This window comes from Pollachius pollachius (genome assembly GCF_949987615.1).
Source record: "Pollachius pollachius genome assembly, chromosome: 11".
NCBI lineage: Eukaryota > Metazoa > Chordata > Actinopteri > Gadiformes > Gadidae > Pollachius > Pollachius pollachius.
The window spans coordinates 19,161,704-19,184,630 of NC_136944.1; positions in this window are offsets into that span (position 1 = coordinate 19,161,704).

The window sequence follows — 22,927 nt, forward strand, 5'->3', positions numbered from 1 at the left end:
CTGGGAAATACAATGATCATGGAATGGGCCCCGATTCAAACCAAATGAGAGTCCATTCCTATCCCTGGTCTCTTATTGAGAGAGATGTACGCTTTTCACAAGTTCTGACAAAAGTGACAATTCAAACATAAATTTGGACCAAACAGGTTGTCTGGGGCTTGGCTGAGGCCGTGAGGGTAGGCTCATGAATGTACGAATGAGATGGGAAGTGTGTGTGTGTGTGTGTGTGTGTGTGTGTGTGTGTGTGTGTGTGTGTGTGTGTGTGTGTGCGTGCGTGTGCGTGTGCCCATGCCTGCCTGCCTCACTGCGTGTGTGTATCCGCTTGTGCGTCTTCGTGTGCATGCCTGCCTGCGTACCTGCGTGTGCGCGCACACGTGTGTTTTTTATTTTCTTCTAATGACCATCTGTGTGATGTCGAGCTCTACGGTGGAAAAAAAAATAAAATAAAGCAGATGCAGTGGCCTTCTCATCAGACCAGGAGCGAGCTCCACCAGGTCTGGCTTCTGCCCACATGAAAGGTATGGCTCGGGGAGTTGGTGGGCAGGGCCGGGGGTTCCTTTGAGGAGGAAGAGAGGGGGGGGACCCCTGGGGAATTCCAGGTAGAGGCAGGTTGAATTCTCTGTTCGAGACACGGGACATGGGTGCCTCCCTTCGCCTCAATGTTTGCCTTTCTAGCTCGGCTCTTGAAAGGGTGGATTCTCCCCAGGCCCCTGAGAAACTCTGCACCGCCAGCTTTCATCCTCTCCACTATCAGCACCGGAATCACGAACATTGAGCTGTGCACAAAAACATCATAACCCCCCCCCCCCAGATATGTGTATTTATTTGTCTGGCTGGCACAGCGATGCCCCGCAACCCCTGCACGACAGCCAGGGCAACCCGTTCCCAATAAGGTTTTCCAGCCAAACAACAGCGGATTGCGTCGGCCCCCGTCGGCCAATGACCTGTGGTTGGTGTGTTCCGCGTCCCTCAATGAGTACCTGACCTCTTCCCGGAGTAGCCCCCCCCACTTCCCTCTTGTACAAACAGTCTGTCAGATCGTCAGGGTCAATTAAAAAATTCTCAGCCAGGAAACAAAACGAGAAAGGATCTGACCGCTGACCCTCGATGTGATGCCGCCCATCCATCATGGATTCATCAACAGCCGTTCTATCTATTTTTTCTCTTTTATATATGAGATTACCATCCATCAACGTAATGGATGTGAGATTGGCGACGGATTGATCCGAGCCGAGTTAATTCCAGACTTCCTCGCTCAGATTCCTCCTCAGCACTGCACCCCTGCATTTGATGTATGGCTGACGGAATCAATTGCACCCCATGGTCAACCCTGTTATTCCCGCCATCTGTCATCCCTTAACACACAGCGGCCTGGTGTTTGTGGGGGCTCCTCCCCTCCCCTGTGTCGGGCCAGCGTATACCCATAGGTAAATATTACAGATTGCTACAAAGTCGGGGGGGAAGCGAGAACATTTCATTTGTCGGTCACGACGGGGGAATCCATCTGTGTTTCTCCGACAGGAATGTCATGTCTCAGGCCCCCGGACGGCAGGGAAGACGAAAGAGGGGCGCTTTCCCCGCCCAGAAGGATCCAAGGAAGCCCAATGCCTCTGGGTGTTCTCCCCCCCTGCTGAGGCCGAGGCGTGTCGGGGTCTGGCTGCCACCGTCGGAGGAGTCCTGAAGCACCTCTGCTTGTTTTGATGAATGGACCTTTCTGTGCCCCTGAGTGAGCAATTATCAAACAGTTGGCACAGTCGTTCATCACTGTTAGCGCTGAGCCGCGGAGTCCTTCCCCGCAGTCAGACATCATACCTGCTGGGAGGCTGGGGAGTGGGGGGGGGGGGGGGAGGGGGGTCTTTCATCCACTCCTCCGCCACCCTCTCCCTCTCTCCCTCTCCATCAAGCGTGAGTGTTGACCATCGTCGTGACTACAGTTCGGTGAGAGGGGTTAAGCGAGGAGCGGGAGGAGATCACGGCTCTCCAGGGTAATTACAGAGCGCTTGTCATGGCTTTCTTTTTTTCTCGGTTTATTCGGTGTCCTGTCGAGCGGCCGTCCGTCGATGGATCGGGTCGTTCCAGCCTTCAAGCCACCAGGAAGGAAGTACACATAAACAAGCGCTCCCCGGGTTCTGGCGTGTCCACCGCGATGTGGATCTAATAGCGTGTGATCCATACCAACAGAACATGCTGCGTGTCACTTCTGGGCCGATTGCGAGTCGATTGCCTATCATTTCAGCTCATGCAATGCAACATTTCCGTTTTTTTTGTTATCGATTCGTGTTTTTTTTTACTAAGTACTTTGAAGGCACAAATTGATTTTCCTTTTCTAATCCTTGGAATTTCAAACAGAATCACAAAGCTACGGGGGAGCGATTGCGATGAATATAATTAAGTTCATCACCAGACGCAGTAAGAAGATTTGTCAACTGGCTCACCGGGATCCATAAAACATACTTGTCAATAGGAACATCATTGGAGCGTGCGCCCAGAACCACAGTGCCTGTCACCCTTGATCAATAAGCAATTTGCACGAGTAACACATTATGGTCAAGCTTGTTTTAAAAGGAAGCGAAAAATAAGGGAAGTCGATGCATGCATGCAGTTCAACTTGCTCCCATCATGTAAGCAGCTTTTTCACGTCTGGCCTTCAATACAAATACCAACCCCTTACCACACACACACACACACTTCAGACACACACACACACACGTTAATCACAGGTTAACACATCAACACATGCATATGCAGCACCCGCTATAGTGTGACGGACAGGCTGTCCCTTGGAGGATGCAAATAGTACTCGCTGGATCTATACATACGTCGGGCTGAATTACGCCGCAGGTGGTGCCTGCCGTTTGTTTCCTGCATCACTTGCAATTACCAATGTGTTCAAAAGTATTCCTCCTCTCCTTTATTGGTGGAGCGGTGGGGGCTCCATGGCGACGGCTCCTCTGTGGACACAGCCACCGCGGACACAGGGAGTCTCAGTATGCTAATGTGGTTGTACTGGGTTGTTGGCAGATCCGGACCTGAGAGGATCTTTAACACACACAGAGGCACACGCAAACTCACACTTACACACACTCACATACACATACATATGCACATGAATATGCAAACTCACACACATGCACACACACCAAAACTGACACACGCTCTCACTCACACACACACACACACACACACACACACACACGCACACACACAGTAATAGGCCCGCCCACAGCCATGCCAATTGAAATCCCCATGCGGTGCTCCACCTGTGATGCTGGATCCTGTTTACCCACTGTGATGATAAACCATTACCACCAGCGCGTTGTCTCCCAGGGAGGCTGCCTTTTACATGCAATTTACCTGAGCCTGCTAGTCAATTACCAGTTTGTCTTGTTTCTGACCTCCCTGGCTAATGGCCTCTGGAGCAAGGCCAGCATCTGATTCCCCTTAACGCGCAGGCTAATGGCCTGCCAGCCCCTTACATTAAAATGCAAACCGCCGACACGCACACCCAGACAATCCGCTATTAGGATTCTTTTTTATTTTTTTCTTATTGATTTCTTTCTTTACTTAAAACTAATGAGGGCACACACATCTACACACAGACACAAACACACAGACACAGACAAAGACACATACACACACACACCACACACACACACAAACTTACACACACACACACACACACACACACACACACGAACACAGGAACACACACACACACACACACACACACACACATGAACACACAAACACACACACACACACACAAACACGAACACACAGATACACACATACACACACTTACACACTTCTACACACTTACGCACCCACGGTACTGTTTGCTAATGCACGCTGTGCCCGAGTTGGTCACTTTGCATTGTGCTGCTGCTGGGACGGTGGATTACGGCCGCTGTTTGATGTGCAAAGATTCTGTTTGACTGGCTTGTTATCATTTAACGTGGTGCAATGCATGAAAGATGAGCTGTGTCTCTCCGTCTGTGTTTATATGTATGAGTGCACCTCGGCCCTGGTCCGGCTCCACCTGAGAGAGGAAACCGGGGCTGGGCCTGGGGCATGGGGGGGGGGGGGGGGTGTTTGATTACTGCAATGCAAAAGCAAAAACAAAACAGGGAAACGAAAGCTGTCCTATGAGTTTTATCGGTAAAAAAATAATTATAATGTTTCTTGCCTGGAGTTTAGTGTTGGTCATTTGCTGATGAGAGTGGTAGCCCGGGCCCTATGGCCCTATATCAAGGTAAAGCTATTGGTAAAACATGTGCGGCACACCTGTGTGCTCCAAGGCATGCATGGGGAAATTGGGGGGGGGGGGGGTTGAATAATGTGTGCTTCTGCCCTCCTTTCCGCCTCTCTCCCTGTCTCTGCAAAGCCACCATCCTCTCCCCTCTCCCCTTTCCCATCCAGACCGCCTTATCAAGTTCACACTCACCGCTTTATATCACTCCGATTCTCCCATAGTGAGATGGAAATTGAGTGGGGGGACTGTCTGTGTGGTGTGTGTGTGTGTGTGTGTGTGTGTGTGTGTGTGTGTGTGTGTGTGTGTGTGTGTGTGTGTGTGTGTGTGTGTGTGTGTGTGTGTGTGTGTGTGTGTGTGCGTGTGTGTTGGGGGGAGGGGGTGTGGATGGATGGCACGCAGGATAAGATGGAGGTCTGTGAAAGTGAACAAAAAATAAAACCCAATCTCGCCAGAACTCATTGGGTCCAACCTCTCCGACCCTCACTCTCTTAGCTGTCCCTCACTACTCTCGGCAGGGCACCGCTCTGAATCTTCAGAATCACACAAACCATCAAACAGTGGGGAGTGGAAATACAGGGACGGGACCCCAGCCAAGAAACACTCCATTAGGGGGCTGGGCTTTGACCCACATTAGCTATCGCATAACTTACAACGTCGGTAAAGTCTCCCGGTTTTTCGAGAGATGGTTAGAGAATCAAGGCTAGTGGCGAGAAGCTATTAAAAGCCGAAGCTAGGCAGCTGCCATGAGATGCCATCGTTGTACGTGAAACTCAACGTCAATGGCCGTATGCGGTCCCTTAGACGTATAGCGCTCAAGTCTTGTGCTGTTAAGATCACATTTATCCCGGGTTTTTTTCAGCTGTCTGTGGCATACGGACCTAATGACGGAGGAAGAGAGAGAGAAAGCCGTATTCGGCAGAAGCTAGAGTCAGCTGTCAGACGTGGCAGAACTTATTCTGTGGTCCTCTGGGGATGAGAACCTCACACCTCACATCCAACCGGTTCTAGCTAAGCTGACAGCTCAGCGGGTTTGTTGACAGGTGGAGCGAAAAAAGTGATTTTTGTTAGAAAACACATGAGCACTGCGGTAGAAGTGCTCAATTAGTGAAAGGGGTCAGAGAAGAGTTTTTCGGCTTGGCTGGTCGAGTTTTCGAGAGTGAAAAAAAACAAACATCAAAAATAATGAAACAGTTTGAATCTGGCGTGTTTCCAGGATAAATAAAACCGGAGGCATGAGGTGTTGACCTTATTTTGACCACAGTTCAACCCCAAAGAGTAACATGCAGGCTAGATCTTGACCAGCTGTCGTTGAGGAGCATGAAGGTTAATTTCAAGGAGGAGGCAGGGAAACATTTTTTACCTGACTGACAGCTACACAGGATTTCTCTCCTCAACTCTCAGACTGGATGTCCAGTAAAAGCATCACAATGCAATAGCAGGACACAGTGGCTGCAGAGGGAATGGAAGGAAGGGGCTCTTGGCAACAGATTCTCCGTCATTATCGTGGCCTGGCTCTCCCAATACACTTATACTGGTCTACACTCTCTGTGTAGACCAGTATAAGTGCATGGAAACATGTATGGACACACTTAAACCCACAGCTTGGAAACTTTGGACAGTGGAATTTAATGTTTTAGGTACTATCAGCCTGATATTTTCGATTAAATATTTTTTTATAAATGATCTGGCATATTTGATTGCTTACAATGCATCATTGCAAACAACAATACAAATATATTACATGTAACCCCAACCCAATCTGATATGAATTCAACCCTTTCAGTTGCACCACTCAATTCCAATGGGGGGTTTGTACATCGCAAAGTCACATGGCAATGAAGGCTTTTATTTTGGAACCATAGGTGCATTGGAATGTTATTATGTTAGAGTCAAGGTTTTTTGGTCATTGTGTAGTAATTCGTCTTTAAATGATTTGTCACTCATGAGACACATGACAACAATGTTAGCTCACTAGCCTAGGTTATGGTATATTTGTGTTGATTTAGGAATTTTTCTGTACTCAAAGTTCTGTCTATTGAGTCTCTGCAACAAAAGATCCTATGATGCATTCTGATGTACAAGTCACAAGTTATATTACAGAGCCATAACACAATGTAACAGAAGAACAATTTGAATACAAAAAATAATGACTTTATTGACATATACATAACCATTAGGATTTTGTACTTATGAAGGCATATATACAACACAACTGGAGACCTGCACACTTGAAAATAGAAAAGGAGTGATTATTTGCAGAGCAAACTAGGTCACTAGGCAATTTCGAAGCAACTATATGAGAGAGGGGTGCGCGTTTGAGTTAGATTTAATGTACAAAGATGGATGCATGCACACTCAATATCGTTATTAAAAATGAGTGCACACGCTGGTGAAATGATAAACTTGTGAGGGATGGCTCAAGACACGGTCTGTTCCAAAACGAGGAATTGTTGGTCTATGGACTGCTGTGCGCTTGTTTACTCAACGGTCTTCGGATAATGACGCTAAATCAGATCATGTATTTGTTAAGTATACCCCAACGTGACACCAAATGTTTGCTTTGCCTCCAGAAATATAAACGGCACGTCATCAATGTGTATAAATAGGCATCACCACTTCCCAGAGGGCAACACGAGAAAAACACATAGAAACGAGCACAGTGCATCATAAACGGCACATAGCACCCTCACAGTCCTGGGCTCCTTCGTCGAGAGCTGAACAACCTCGCTGTAGCCAACGGTCTTTTTAGTTGTCCTTATCCAGCCTTTGGATGAACATGAAACCGAACGGGAGCGGGTGGTGCGATGGGTGGTGCCGCAGCCGCCACCGCCTGGTGTGGCTCTGGTGGAGTTCTGCTGATGAGCTGCAGGATGGCAGGAGTTTGGCCGGGCGTCACTATCTTCACTCTGAATATGCGAGGAGATACAAGACGAATACCAATTATAATTTCTCTCGCCAGAACATTAGAATAACAATCCATTCTTTTCCGCCGAGGCTACACAATGCCTCCATTATAAAAATCGCAGGCAGAGATTTCATAGGAGACAGTGATATTGTCAAATATGTAGAGACACAGTCTAGATGAGGCAATCTGAACAGATTGTCGTCGCTAACTGCAATTTTGCACACGTTATTTTAATTTACACACTGTAATGGAAAAATCCACATGTTGCATACTTTTAAATGATTTAATTTTGCCTCTACGGGCTGTGTTAACTAGCCACCCCATCTTGTGACTAGAGTTATCTAGCTGCCCTTTTGTTAACCTTTTGCCTGGCGTAAACCGGTCACAAGAAAGCAGTGTTCGCCTCCTGCATATACAGTATCTGTTTGGCGATCATGCAGGAATCGCTGGCCTTTAGGTAAACAACTCCCATCTTTGAAGTCAGGGCATTTTAATTGCAGGGAGGGGGTGGAACTGTGTCTCCTTTCATATAAGGACAATATCCTTCTGGGGAGGGGGTGAAACCGTTAAAAGACAGTGTGTTCGGGGATCACTCTGCTAGAGAGGATACCGGTGTATGCATATACATAAAGATAAATAGATATAAATAGATACATTTACTACAACTATTGTTTGCTTTTTTGCATTTAGAAGTCTTTTCGGTCCTAGACACAATATCTCTCGCCAAGACAACACACAGATTGGTGGGTGTATTCAAACACACACACATAAATACACACACACACACATACTTTGAAACGGTGAACTAACCTTAGCACGCATGCCCGACGCCCAATCGGCGCGCGTGGTGAAGGCGTAGGCAGATGCCCCGCCGGGACGGGGCCACACTCCAGGCTGATCAAACAGTCCCCGGTCCACGCACCACAGAGCTTCCAGCAGCTGTCAGATTGGTCATGCCTCCTGTCGGCGGGCCGGCGACTCTTATCTCCCCCCCCAACACCTTGACAGCCGCTGCGCCACGCGCGTCTGAACACACGATGGAATTGATTATAGACTTCTAGCGGAATAATACAAATAATAATAATAATAATAATAATAATAATAATTGATCAGTTTTTTATAGCGCTTTTCTAATTACTCAAAGACGCTTTACAAATAAAAAAGGAATACAGATAGTACAGGCAATCAAACAAAAGGGAAAAAATAAACAACACCACAACAATATGCAACACATTAAGAGAGCGGGAGAGAGTGGAAGACGGCGAGGATGATTTGTCAAATGTTGTAGGTGGTCCTGAAGAGATAGGTTTAAATAAAAATAATAACACTATGATGATGATGAGGGGGATGAGACAATGTCATGAGGAATGAAAGGTAGTATTTTATTTTATTTTTTATTGTTGTGGTATTTTTGTGGTCCACGGAGTGCACACTGCACCTTTCAGAATAGCTTCTGGCGTGGTGTGTGCGCTGGTGGTCCTGCCTCCCACTGCAGTCTTTATGCTTTGTGTCACTCTTCGCGGCCCCCCTCCAGCAGCGATGGCGGCGCATGACTCTCTGTGCACACTGCAACAAACAAGGAAAGCATCAGTCTCCATCTAGTCAGGCAACAAACCACACGCTGCGGTGCACATAAGGACCCGAGGACAAGAAAGGTCACCTTTAGGTAAACCAACCACAAAAAAGAACGAAAACACCAACGCTAAATATCTCCCTCCTTGAACCGTGACGAAAGTCTCCCTCTAACCGTTCCTCCCTCACCCCCATAAAGTTCAAACAGCAGCAGTTTGTGGGGTGTGACCCAGTCCTCAGAAAGCCTGATTCTCCACGCTCCCTCCCTCTCCCTTCACATGGCTCTCCCTGTGACCACAGCTCCACAAGCTGCCCGGACGCTGAACCTCCAGCTCCCATGAGCCTCCTTCCGTTGATAGTTATTCATGCATTCCTAGACTCCTTCCCGGGGCAACAACAACAAGGTTACATAAGGTTTATTTGATCCACTGCCACAATGACACACCCTCTTTAACCGGTATCTGCCACTTCTCCAAAGTATAGGCAACCGACAAGCTGGCCTTTGGGTTCCTCTATATGGGCACGTACCCGGGCACGTTGACACAACCCTGAACGACGGCGCAGCATTAAGTCTTTAGTACTTTCTGAATGAGGCAAGGATCTTGAACTGTCATGCTGTGTTGATGAAGCGTTGTGAAGTGTTTGATGACAACTCGCTCCCTGTCCTTGTTCTCCCCGCCCCATGCTTTGTTGTGAGGAGGACTTGTTATTGTTTCATCTGGAGATTTCTGGTCACTACATCCGGGCTGAGAGCTTAAAGATGCTCTTATCACTTATAACACACTTGGTGTCACACAATAGCAATCACTGGACCATTTCCACAAACAGCTTTGGGGGTCATTGTGGATTAATTGCAGAAATGATAAAAAAGACTTGTTTAGTTGTGTTGCATCCCAAGAGGGAACATGCAACACAATCATCTGAAACAACCCAGCTTTGCCCAAAACAGTATTTAATACTAGACATTGCAGGGAACAAGCACAGCTCAGTACACAGCGTGCGCACTGCCGTTGAAAAAAATGATAAGTATACCTGCTACAGATGTCGCACAACCTTGGCTTGTGCGTCAATGACTTCTTGGGCGTCTGTTTGAGGTATTTTTAGCCATGCCTTTTTGGATTCTGCATATCCTATAATAAATAAAAATGTTAAAACAGTGTTTGCTGCTTTAAACATATATGTACATCAACAAATCTCTATGCATTGAAACAGCACAAAGAGGCTATAACACGATTCCACAACAGTCCATCCAGTCTGACTTGCCTTCCTTGTCCGACAGCGGGGTTGTGGCAGAGATCTCTTTGACGAGGTCCTGCGTGACACCCAGACAGAGGTGGCAGAAGGTGTAGCTACAGTCCCCTGAGCACAGGCTGCAGCACACCCCCACGCACAACTGGCAGAAGACGTCACAGCAGCGGTCACCGCAGGTCCCGCAGTTGGCAGTCGTACAGGGGCAGCCGCCACCGGTCAGTCCTGGATCTCTCTCCGCTTGGAAACCGTTCTCGCAGGGCTTACAGAAGTCCAGCCCCATAAGTATGCTGGGTTGCGAAAATAAAGGAAACCGTGAGAACGTGCAGCTTCAAACCACGCAGTGACAGAAGCCCCGACGATATGTTGGAGGATATGAAAGAAGAAGACGAATCGTTGGGGCTTTTATCTGAGAGCGAGAGAGTTGCACCGGCTATCCTTAACTCCAGCACAAAAGGAGTTCCGAGGAAACGTCGTCTGCTTCTGATAATGGGTCAGGTCACTGTGTTATCTCCTGCTCCTACGGTCCAAAGTTCTGCCACCACGCTAGCATTTGTTAATATTCCCAACTCGGGGTGGGCTTTAACTTGAAGTCATGCGTTTGGCAACGTCATACTTTACCCCCTGAGGCCAGACCCCAGGTTCGCTCTATCCTCTCCATTCATCACAAAGACGCAAGAAGCAAAATAGCCATGACAAAATGTTTCCTATTATTAGCAGAATTCCGCTGAATAACTGACCTCGATGTGTTACGTCCCTCCACAGTCTTTTCTATTCAACGAAAAACAAAATGTGCATACAACCCCTAAATTGATTTTTTGGTACTTTAGTGCCTGACACTAAAAACAAGCGCTCTTTGTTGGGGATGGACTCTCACGCGGGCAGCTTTGAGGTGAAATGAGGGAGCTGATTGTTAACATTCAAGCATGTACTTCATAGGCATTATGGTTTGGGCTCAGGTCTACATTATATTTCTCAATATTATGTGTTAATGCATGCGGCCACCTCAGCCCAGGGTCATTAGGGCTAATGCAATGGCCTATAATCACCTCTATTATCAAGTGTTTACAGTTTGTTCCTTCCTAGTGTTTTGGTTAGAAAAGAGGAATTTCATGAGTGCTGATATATAGAGTTTAACGTCCCTGGGACTTTTAACTATGCATGTATCTCTACACACAGTTTTTTTTCCCAATAATTCGCCTTTATTGAGAATCATAAGCCCTTTACTTTTTACAGTTTACTCAGAATCAGACACAGCCTCTTATTTTACCGGTTTACTAATACACGGAACCATAGAGATAAGGAAGGAGATACAAAGAAGATGACCTGCTGTCACTATAATGGGAAAAGGATATTTTCCCTCACTGTAACTGCCATTTGTTGATTAGGCCTTTTCGCTGACACCCTTGGGGTGGTCAAGGGTCAAAGAGGCCCCACATTATAATTGTCAATGATAAAATCAAATAATGTTAACTTAAAGGACAGAGTTTCCTGCATTCTCATCAAGTAGAAGAATGCATGTGGGGATCTCTGCTCCCTCATGAACGGTTTACCCCAGCCACAAAGGTTAACGTTAGATAACGCTAGGAACAGGCAGGGTGGCTAGACACTGCACGGAATAGGAGACAGAGCTTACATGATGAAGGGAAACAACATATGGATTTTTCCATCACACGTCATCTGTGGAGCAGAGCTGTTCTCAGCAGTTCTGAGACCTGTGCCACTGTATAAGAAATCCTTGCTTTTGCCAATGCATTGGCCTTCTCCTTTCGCTCCGAGATGCAGGGCAATCTCCCTTCTGGGGCCTCAGATTATTGTGAGGCCTCGGATTTTTGTATGTTTGTTGTATGTTTATTGTATGTTATTGTATATTTATTACTTAAATATATGACCCTTATTGTTATAAGTTCGGATGACTCTTAATTCTTATACAGTTTAGGCAGAAATGATTGCAGTGGTCCAAATTCCCACCACATCACGTGTTGACCTACACAAAGTAGAAACGAGTTTACAGGAAAATGTGTTGCAAGGGTAAGATATCCAAACCCAGCTCAATTACAAAACTATCTGTGTTGACGGAACTAAATAAATTATTAAATAAAAAAACACATCGTAATCTGTTGTTGCTTAAGAATGTTAACTAACAAATTATCAATGGCGCTTTTAGAACCGTTGTATAAATGCAACATGTCACTGGCGGTCTTGTTGTTCTACTGAACATCAGCACGGCTCTGTTTATCTTTGGTCCTCGTACCTTCAGACGTATCACAGCCGTGTTGATACTAAGTACAACAGCACTCCCTTGTGTGATATTGCTTAATTGTGTCATAAAGGCTGGAAGCACGGATGTGATAATAACTTTGCAGGGGAAAAAAGCCTTGACTCCCAGTGTCTCCCTGTTCCATGATGCCCAGAAGTTCAGGGGTTTTCATGGTATTGAAAATACCAAAACAAAGGTAAAGTAGTAGATAAGATACTATAATACTATAATAGATAGGATACTATAAAGTAGGGCTGTATCTTATTTTGTTTATTCTATTTTATATATCATTATGTCTTATCAATATATTTTGTTCCCTGATGGGTAGTAAGGGTTACCTTAGTCCGACCTGAACATCAGAAACATCTGCCTTTGTTAAAAAAAGAAATAGATCTCTACCAAATGCTACGATACAGAACAAAGACATACACTTTGAAAGAGGCCTCCAGCGTTCATATGACTGGCTTTGAAGGCTACTTCCCTGATATGGCCGAATATAACCTTGATACTGTTGTAGCTGCTGGATTGAACCAAGTAAGCCCATACACCTCGGACGCTGCACTCTATCCAAATCGCCCATCCTGGTTCTGAATCATGGGCTTTCAAATTGTCCGTGCCATGTTAAGAATCCATTTTTCTGCATTTGAATAGTCAAACATATGACGTCCTTTCCTAACCGATGTCCTTTACCAAACCTCTTTTCATTGACCTCGATGGAACCTCATGACCTCATCATGAGGTCAAGGAAACGTCATGAGGTCAAGGAAATAAAGCCTACTCCACCAACCATAGGGCACGCCATTATGCAACCACGTGATGTGATGGACGTGGCACTGCCGTCATGAGGCGCGATGTCGCCGTCCGAGTCAGGGTTAAACCCCTCAGTATAAAGACCCGTTGTGTGGCGCATTTCATATTCAAGGTCGCTCATTATATAGCACACACACAATGACGCTACTCAAAAAGTATCACAACGTTGCCGCGGGTGGTGACACACCGCCCTCCTGCGTAGACCTCAGCCCGATCGCTTTTCTTTTTCTCTTTTTTCGCACAGTACTCAATATTCAGACTGAAACAGAGGGTTAACTCGCGCACATCTCGATGGTTCGGAATGGCGCCGGAACAGGGAGTTCACTTGAGAATAGGCTGTGCACCTTCTCTGGCCTTTGAGTCTCCTTTCCTGCCAACATTTCCATTATGAGGCACAAATGGTTGTTTTTTTCCCCCAAGGCTTGATGAAGGCTCTCCTACCATCATGGACACGAGAGATGATTGTGTGAGATTGCATGGTCCTAAACGGCATAGTGTAATGTCTGGTATAGGGCCTTACTCGTGACGTGATTATGCAGGCTTCTGAAGAGACTGTACAAGAGAGTATTTAATTCAGTTTCACAATTTAATTCAGGAGGAAAATGACACAAGTGTAGCGTGACTAATAACCAGTATTGTTTGGAAGGAGTGCCGGAAATGTATGCCCTCTAAAGTTGCATGGCTGAATTTTATTAACACAAAGTCCACTCGGATCTGCAAAGGGAAAATATTAAAGTCAGGAGGGATCATTTAATAGAATTATATGAATGTTTATTTCATAAAACCTATATAAGTATCTGCCATCCATCCTGAAGTTAATATGAACTGCGATGGGATTTTAATCAGGCTAGCGTCAAGCAATACAGGCTAGCCCAGAGACACCTTAGTGATGGTTGACAGATTTGCTTTTGAATGTAATAATTTCTCTTTAACCAATAAATGATCCACTTATTCAATATTCCCTGAGGGAAGCAGATGTTGTTGCAGATGCTGTTATGTCTCTATATTGATTATTGTTGGCCTTTTCTCCTCACCAAGCAAACAAGCAGAAAACAGACATCTGTTCAAATTGTATAACTTTATCGTCTTGTCGCCCCCAATCTTTTTTTAAGTTAGAAAGTTAGGCCAACACTCATGTGCTTTTGGTAAACTGATCTAAACCCACCCACGCACGCACGCACACACGCACACGCACACACACATCCATACATTCATCCATTCATACTATAGACATAGACCCATGCAAACACACATATACACAAATACACACAAACACGTGCAACTACACATAATCATATTTAGACACACACACACACACACACACACACACACACACACACACACACACAGAAACACACAGACACACACACACACACACTTTCATACACACCCAGACACATATTTTCCCCCTTGCTTCTTATAAACTCAAACTTGGACAGGGCTCTGGAGTGGCAGGTGAACGACACAATCCCTTAACCTTGACAGCGCCAATAGGGAAGGAACAGTCATAAAGGACTGCATGGGGTTATTTGAGGGCCTCCTGGGAATTCATTAATGATTGACATTACCCAGTGCAGAAATACGTGGTAGTGAAGTGTTGGGGGAGGGGAACAGGTGTCAGTTGGCTATCCACCCACCTATAATTATAGTGACACACACACAAACATACGTACATACATGCGTACATACATGCATCCATCCATCCATCCATCCATCCATCCATCCATCCATCCATACATACATACATTCCTGAATATAAACATACATGCATATGTATGCATGCATACACATACTAGTGATTGTGCTTTAAAGCAGACAAGTCCTGTACCCAATGTGTGTGTGCGTTAGTGTATATATACACATATATAGATGTGTTTGTCTGCGAATGTGTTCTGTACATGCACATGCATATGCACAGGCACAATCTCAGATGTAGTAACAAGAGGTTGAAAAAAATGTCTAGAGAGATGCTTTTATTGTGGAATAGATTTTGGTCGTGATTTCGCTCCATTATTCATGCGCGAGGAAGAACCTCCTTCACCCAAGGCCAAATGAGCTTCTTCCCCGCCGACCGTGCTCTCTTGTGGGAGACTGCTATTGTGATCATACAGCCGGCATCATAAGCCTCTTCGACGATTTGGTTTAATCCCGGACTTCCTTCACATTGTGTGCTGTGTGAGCCCGGCTGAATGAATCTTACCACGGGAATGATGACAGTTGCAAGAATTGAAAGGTGCAGTCTTCCTGGAATCTTCCGGGTAGACGAATGGGATGGGCTTCTTTTTACCGCTGATATCAGGGTAATTATAGATAATTGATTGTTATGGGTGATAAGTGTGAGCCGGCTAATGCAATGCAGTACTTAACCCCCGCAATCCTTCTGTGCCCTCCACTGAGCATTGGGATAATTAGATTACTCCTGGCGATACGTTTGGTACGCACACACACAGACACACACACAGACACACACACACACACACACACACACACACACACACACACACACACACACACACACACACACACACAAACATACATCTATACACATACACACACAAACACATACACAATCACACACACACACAAACACACTCTCACACACACACACAGCCACACACACACTCCCCCCCACACACACACACACACACACACACACACACACACACACACACACACACACACACACATACAAATACATGCAGTCCACCTACACACACACACACATATTTGCACACATTAATCAAAAACGACCCATCCGAGAAACGTATCTTTTACTTTGGAATTCCAACGGTGCTTAACTTGATCATTCATACAGTACAACGCATCCATGTTTGTAAGATAATTCCCTAGCGTACATATTCATGTGCTTCGTTTTTCTAAAAAGTCGGGGGGTCTTTTCCAGCTGTACGGTGCCCCCAGTGCATAATGCACACACACAGAGCGGGGATGTTCACAGCCCGCCTCACCAAGGATGGTTGATGAGACGATAAGCAATGAATAACATTTTAAATAGTAAAAAATGGTGGAGATTTACTGCGTCCTGTCGGCCCGCACTCGGGCGCACGCACAGGGGGCTGATAAACAGCAGCAGGGGGGAGGGGGGGGAGGAATCGTCGCACACCTTGCATTTCATTTGGATTGGCAAGACACTCGTATTTTACCCCGGCTGTCCCCTCCAGGGGCTGAGCTCTAGCAGCCACACCTCCACCTCCCTCCATCACTCCCATCAGCCGGACAGGGAGAGCTGCACCTAATTGGCAGCTCGCAAAGCCGCCATTCAGGAGGGGGAAGACAAGCACCAGAGAAATGTGTTTGGCTTAGAGAAAGAGAGAGAGAGAGAGAGAGGGAGAGAGAGAGAGAGAGAGAGAGAGTGAGACAGATGTAGAGAGCAATAGAGGTAAAGGTAGATGTAGAGAGAGAGAGATGTAGATAGAGATAGAGAGAGAGAGAGAGAGAGAGAGAGAGAGAGAGAGCGATAGAGAGAGAAGTAGAGAGAGACAGCTGTAGAGAGCAATAGAGTAGAGGTGGACAGAGACAGGTAGATGTAGAGAGAGAGAGATGTAGAGAGAGGTAGATAGAGAGAGCGAGAGAGAGAGAGAGACAGAGAGAGAGAGAGAGAGACAGAGAGACAGAGAGAGAGAGAGAGAGAGAGAGATGTAGAGAGAGGGAGAGAGAGAGAGAGAGACAGAGAGAGAGAGAGAGAGAGAGAGAGAGAGAGAGAGAGAGAGAGAGAGAGAGAGAGAGACAGAATCAGATGGAAAACATACAAAATTGCATTTGGTTGCAGTACTGCATTGCTCTTTGCACTGCTTTAAATACAGCACACATCCCAAATGAAAGATTGGTTGGTGTATTTATCTCAGAAATAGTATCATAATCAACTCAGGCTTTTCAGATCATCCAACTTGATTATTGACATAAGCAGCAACAATTAAGCACTAAGGTGGATGGCTTTTGTGGAACGGCCATGATAAAATATTGACCGGATGATACGACAGACCACAAAGGCGGCAAATTAAGCATTGATTGGTTATTTGTTTATCATCAACTTACATGCATGCCGTGTCTAATATGGCAGTATATAATTACTAGGACATTTCCCATTCAAATACTCAAGGCACTGACCTGTCGCAATCACATCTGTACAATGTTCCAATACAAAACCCCACGCCGGATTCCGTCTATTGTTTTATTACTGACAATACACTGAGGCCTGTGTGTATGTGTGTGTTTGTGTGTGTGTGTGTGTGTGTGTGTGTGTGTGTGTGTGTGTGTGTGTGTGTGTGTGTGTGTGTGTGTGTGTGTGTGTGTGTGTGTGTGAGTGTTTTTGGTCTAATTTAAAGCACCATAGCCAGTTGATGAGGAAAAGAGGGCTGGGTAGAGATATTGGTACTTACTCTGGCCTGGGTCCTCGCCATAAAGATGTCTTTTAGAACGAGCAATTCTTGGCAGCTGACAAACTAGCAGTGTCCCTCTCTTTATTTTCCTCTCTCTCTCCCTCCCTCCTTCTCTCTCTACCTCTCCTTCTCTCTCTCTCCCTACCTCTTTCTGTCCCTCTCTCTACCTCACTCTCTCTCTCTCTCTCTTTCCCTCTCCCTCTCTCTACCTCTCTCTCTACCTCTCCACCTCCCTCCATCTCCCTGTCCCAATCTCTCTCTCTCTCTCTCTCTCTCTCTCTCTCTCTCTCTCTCTCTCTCTCTCTCTCTCTCTCTATCTCTCTCTGCCCCTCTCTCTCTCCCTTCTCCCTCTTTCTCTTCCACTCTACCCTAGTCTCTCCCAGGGTCTATGGGATCAATAATGATTGGTTTCTATGCAGTCAATCTGCAGGATTGCCTTGGTAATGTGTGCTGACACGGAGATCATCTGAGCATTATCAAACAGCTGCTATTAATGAGGCACAAAATAACAACAGTTTGTTAGCGATTGGCTGTGCAAAGTCTCATTCGCTCTCATTAGCCACACAGCCCAGTCGCGGGAGCGCTCGTAGGTCGAGGCACTATCTTTTGCTGCAAATTAGCCAGGACTCATTTGTTTGGCCACAAATGAGCAGGTACCGATCTCAGGCAGCCATCTCAGTCCAAGCCACATCCATGCTGACTGTTAGCTTAACATTGAATATATCTTCTGCCACAGATCCATCCCTATGCGTCTGTGTGTCTCTATTTTATCTCGGGACATTGTTGTGTGTGCGTGTGTTCATTATTTTTTCATTCATTAATCTTTCAAGAAGAATTTCTGAATTTATGCAGCAGTTTTCTGTCCTCTGTGGCCAATCAGAGCATTTTGAAATGAATGCATCCAATAAACACGTCCACACACTGACAGCGGTGTCAACCATTCAAGACAACAACCGGGTTGCCAGGCTTCAGATTCGGTGACATGTGCACTGACAGACAGCCGTATATCAGGGGATAGGACCCACGAATGGCCCAGTTCTCCCAGCAACGTAAGGACGAATACCTTCACACCTATTTAGGTTTGGCGCAGGTAAACAGCCCTCTGTCGCTCTACGCGCCACGCTAAAAACACAGGCTGCCCTAAAATCAGGAGTGAGATGTCAGTCCTTCGGCACTTGCTCTATAATTCCGCTCTCCCCACTGCAGATGATTAGCTCTTTGATTGGCATCCAAGAACTCGCTCCAGCTCCCGCTTTGCGCATGACCACAGCTCTCTTCGGAGTGTCAGGATTTACACAAACGCATGGAGGACAGGACGGAGAATTAGGTCAGATTTTGTGTGTGTGTGTGTGTCTGTATGAATATTATGAATTGATGAAGTGTGTATTTGTGTGTGAGAGAGAGAATTGTGCATAGCTTGTCGAGTGTGTGTGAGTGCGTGAGCTTGTCCACCAAAGTGTGTGTGTGTGTGGGTGTGTGTGTGCATATGCTTTGAAATGTGTGCTCAAGTGTGTATGTGCATGTGTGTGTGTGTGTGTGTGTTTGTGTGTGTGCTTGTGAGATGTGTGCTCGAGGGTGTGTGAAGATGCGTGTGTGTGTGTCCTTGTGAGGTGTGTGCGCATGTGTGTACGTGTGTGTGTGTGTGTACTTGTGAGATGTGTGCTCATGGGTGTGTGCAGATATGTGTGAGGGTGTGTGTGAGTGTGCGTGCGTGTGTGTGTGAATGCCACAACAGGAATGAGCTGGAAGCTGCTACTTGACATTTGACAGAGACAATATAGTAAAAAAGAAACTTACAGATAAAGAAGCGAGGATTCAGAGGGATGCATAGGAGGAGGTACAGGGAGCAGACAAACACTGAGAACAAAAGAGATCTGGGCCTGGAAGACATGCCGGCTCAGAGGTGCAGCGGGTCTGGAGAGCCCATGCATTTCTGGACCCCAATTCCATTGGATTTTGAATTACATATATAATCTTGTATACAGAATCCGATTTCAAAGAGATGACATGTTTTGAGGCTCGGGATACCAGCTGTCGTTGCTTGTTCAACAGGTGGGGACCGAGATGGGGATTGAGGTGTGTTTAAGAACGAGAGAAAGACAGAGAGACGGATCTCCATGTACACGATGCAATGTTTAACGCACTGAATTCAGAACTACCTGGGTTTGAAGTCAACCGATTGCAAATCTATAGCGCAGGTGAAGCAAATGATTCACTATTTTGTGGAGGACATTCAACATTTTACAGTCAAACAAGGATGCTGGTATGAGACCGCTTGGTGTGACATATACCTCTTGTCCATCGCTCTTGGCAGATAGCCGCTACTGGCTTTGGGGCACTGACCAACAAAGGGGCTGCGGACTGCACAATGCAATGAGAGGGCAAAACGGAGCCATCTTTTGATATCCTGATTCCTGGGAGTTTATGTGCTGGACCTCTTCGGGGGGGGGGGGGGGGGGGGGGGGGGGGGGGAACCAACATTTTGGTTCCATTTTTCGATATTGACATGTTTACATTTTCTGAGCCCTACTTTGTGGTATAAAACAGATGTGCTTCAAAATATAACCAAGCCTTTTAAAACATGCATATATCAACGATCACAATGTCTGAGTTAATTTGGTGGATGTAGCAAGGTCCCTGCTACACCATCACCTAGGTGGCTGCCACACCCCACCTAGGGGACTTTTCCTGGGCACCTCCAAACAAAGGTCGCAGGGCGCTGATGTTAAAGCCATTCTTTTGTACATCCTGCAGGCAATGAGCATGGCAAAGGTGCTCCACTGCCCTACAGGAGATCTTTCTCCAGAGTGTGATGATGGCTGGTTTAACCTGTTGCACACTGATTACTCAGTGTGCAACAGCTGTGCAGCCTCTCTCAGCCCCAGAGTCCAATCAGAATATTCGAGAAAAGTGCTGCTTTTATAAAGCGTTCTGCAAAAATGGGTAAAGTCAGATAAACGTTCTTGTCTCAGAACAAACTGTACAACTTTGCCTGTTAATACAAATGAAGGTGAAATGATTTTTTTGGGGGAAACTCATTTTGACAAGAAAAGTGAGGCATTTCATCATGCTCAGTTTTGTCAGAGGAACCATTGCAATGATTTGCATTTGATTTACATGTATTACACAATCGAACAGGGTTTTTTTCTTCCTCTACTTCATAATATAAAAGCACCCGTGTCAAAGTTTCAAGGAAGCACTTTCTAAACCACTACAGTCCATCCACTACAGGGGGCATGGGTCTATAAAAGTGTACTTCTTCTTAGTATAGTTCAACATTCGAGCCAGGCAAACACAGAACATGTATAATACATTCATAGGGACATGCCCTCATCAGCACTGTGTCCTATGTATGAAACGTCTGTATTCAATACCAGGAAAATAAAATAAATAAAAGGAAGAAAAGCAATCTGTGTTCTTGGAAATGACTGGCAGCACAAGTCCCAGGGTTCTCACTGCGGTCTCACTGCCTCGCTCCCCGCAAGATGTCCTATTCGACGTCACTGGTGCCCTAATTATCTTCTTGAGATAATCAATTCACGAGGCTTCGGCTAAGAAAAGCTTAAGAGGCGGCTCTAATGAACAGGGTGAAAAAAATACAATAATGATGTGCTCTATTGTCTGGTTTCACTACTTTGGTATTGAACAGTGAACAATAAACGTCCCCAAAAGCGAGACTATCAGCAGTCTCGGCAGCTAAATTACATCATTAGACCTGGCCTTCAACACCTAGCGATGCCAAATGCATCGCTTTATGCTTTATGGTTTGATTCTTTGATACTTTGAGGGCAGAGCAGAGCTTTTTAATTTTTGGGATAACTCGATAGGTCATTTTAATGGCTGGCCCATGTCATCCGCTATGGCTTGTTTGATTAGGGTAAGAACAAGCTCTCTTTTGGCAGACCCCGATTTGAGACTTGTAAATCTGTGGAAAGTATATTACATATACATCCATACCCTTACATTACATATGCATCGATTCCACGCTGCCCTTCCCTTCACTCACAGCCACTAATTACAACCTTGCCTCTAAACCATCTGCTAGCGAATCTGTGCGGTGTTATGCTAATGTCTATTTATGTCAATGTAACAGGGTATATTTAACGTCGGATGCTAAGCACAACTTTCTGTAATGATAATAATACCGTTGGCATTGACGGAATGGCTCTCGCCGTTGAAAACTGGTAATAGTATTGGGTCACAACAACGTCCTAAAACGACTGCCATCGACCGCCTCATGATTCTGTAGAGACCGACGGACGCCGTTTCCAGTCGAGGAACGTGGCGATGGACCCCTTTTGGGAAAACGCCTTGCTTCCACGTTCATTTGCATTAAATCGAAGCCCGGAACTCCAGAAAACTCCAGCGCTAATTGGGCAATTAAGCAGGCTTTACCTTGGCTTAGCCAATGCAGCGCTAGCACAGGCATACACCTGCAATCAGTCACACTCATTAAAATCACCTGAAATGAGGCACCGTGCCAGACGAATGCTGCCTTTTAGACAGTGCAGCAGAATGCCCTTCCCTATGGGACCTTCAAAGGCAGGTCAAGCGTGTTTACCTGAAGCTGCGTGTGTGCGTGTGTGTGGGAGGGAGGGCTTGTGTGAGGTGTGTGTGTGTGTGTGTGTGTGTGTGTGTGTGTGTGTGTGTGTGTGTGTGTGTGTGTGTGTGTGTGTGTGTGTGTGTGTGTGACTTTCACAGAGAGATTGGCCATTGCTTGCTTTATTCACTGATTGCTATTGTGGGAATTGTCACCTTTTCCACCTGGCTAAACTACATACCCTAGCGAATTGTGACACAGGGCTTATTTCAACTGCATCAACAAGACCAAGTGAGCCTAATGTCATCCAAAACCCAAAATACAGACTTTTCAATTAATTTAAAGCAACTAATTGTGATTTGGATTAAACTCTGGCAGGCACAGTGGTCTGCACAGGAATCTTGCGAGGTTGGAATTGGCTGTGGAGGCTTATACTGTCGGCTGGAATTTCCACATGTTTAAGCCAGTGTGGAAAGCAACAGACTTCGACTTCTGTATCGCTATTCATTTCATCTAATCTTCAATATGCCTCATGGTATTTCCAAATGCCGTGAAATACCGTGAGAGGGTTTACGGTGGGTTGGTGGGGGGGTTTGCTATGAGCGATGCCATTGGCCAACGGCTCGATGAATAGAGCCACCGTGTGGAATAATTGTATTCTGTATGTAAATAGCTTGTTTAATTAGCTTCCTACAGCTGGAGACGACACTGATAGAGATGACCTTTATCGACTGATGATCTAAACTGTTTGGGACGTGCTCACTAATCTTCCTCCTTTCTTGCACCCTTATTAAGGTCTTCATTATCCCTCGCCTTTTGATTGCACCGGCTTGATTGACGGGTGAGGCGGCTTGTCTAATGAGCCCGGACAGCTTTTAGTGAAGTCCGTGACAGTGATTGATGAGAGGCTCAATGGTGATCTGACAGAGGTAGTAAATGGACA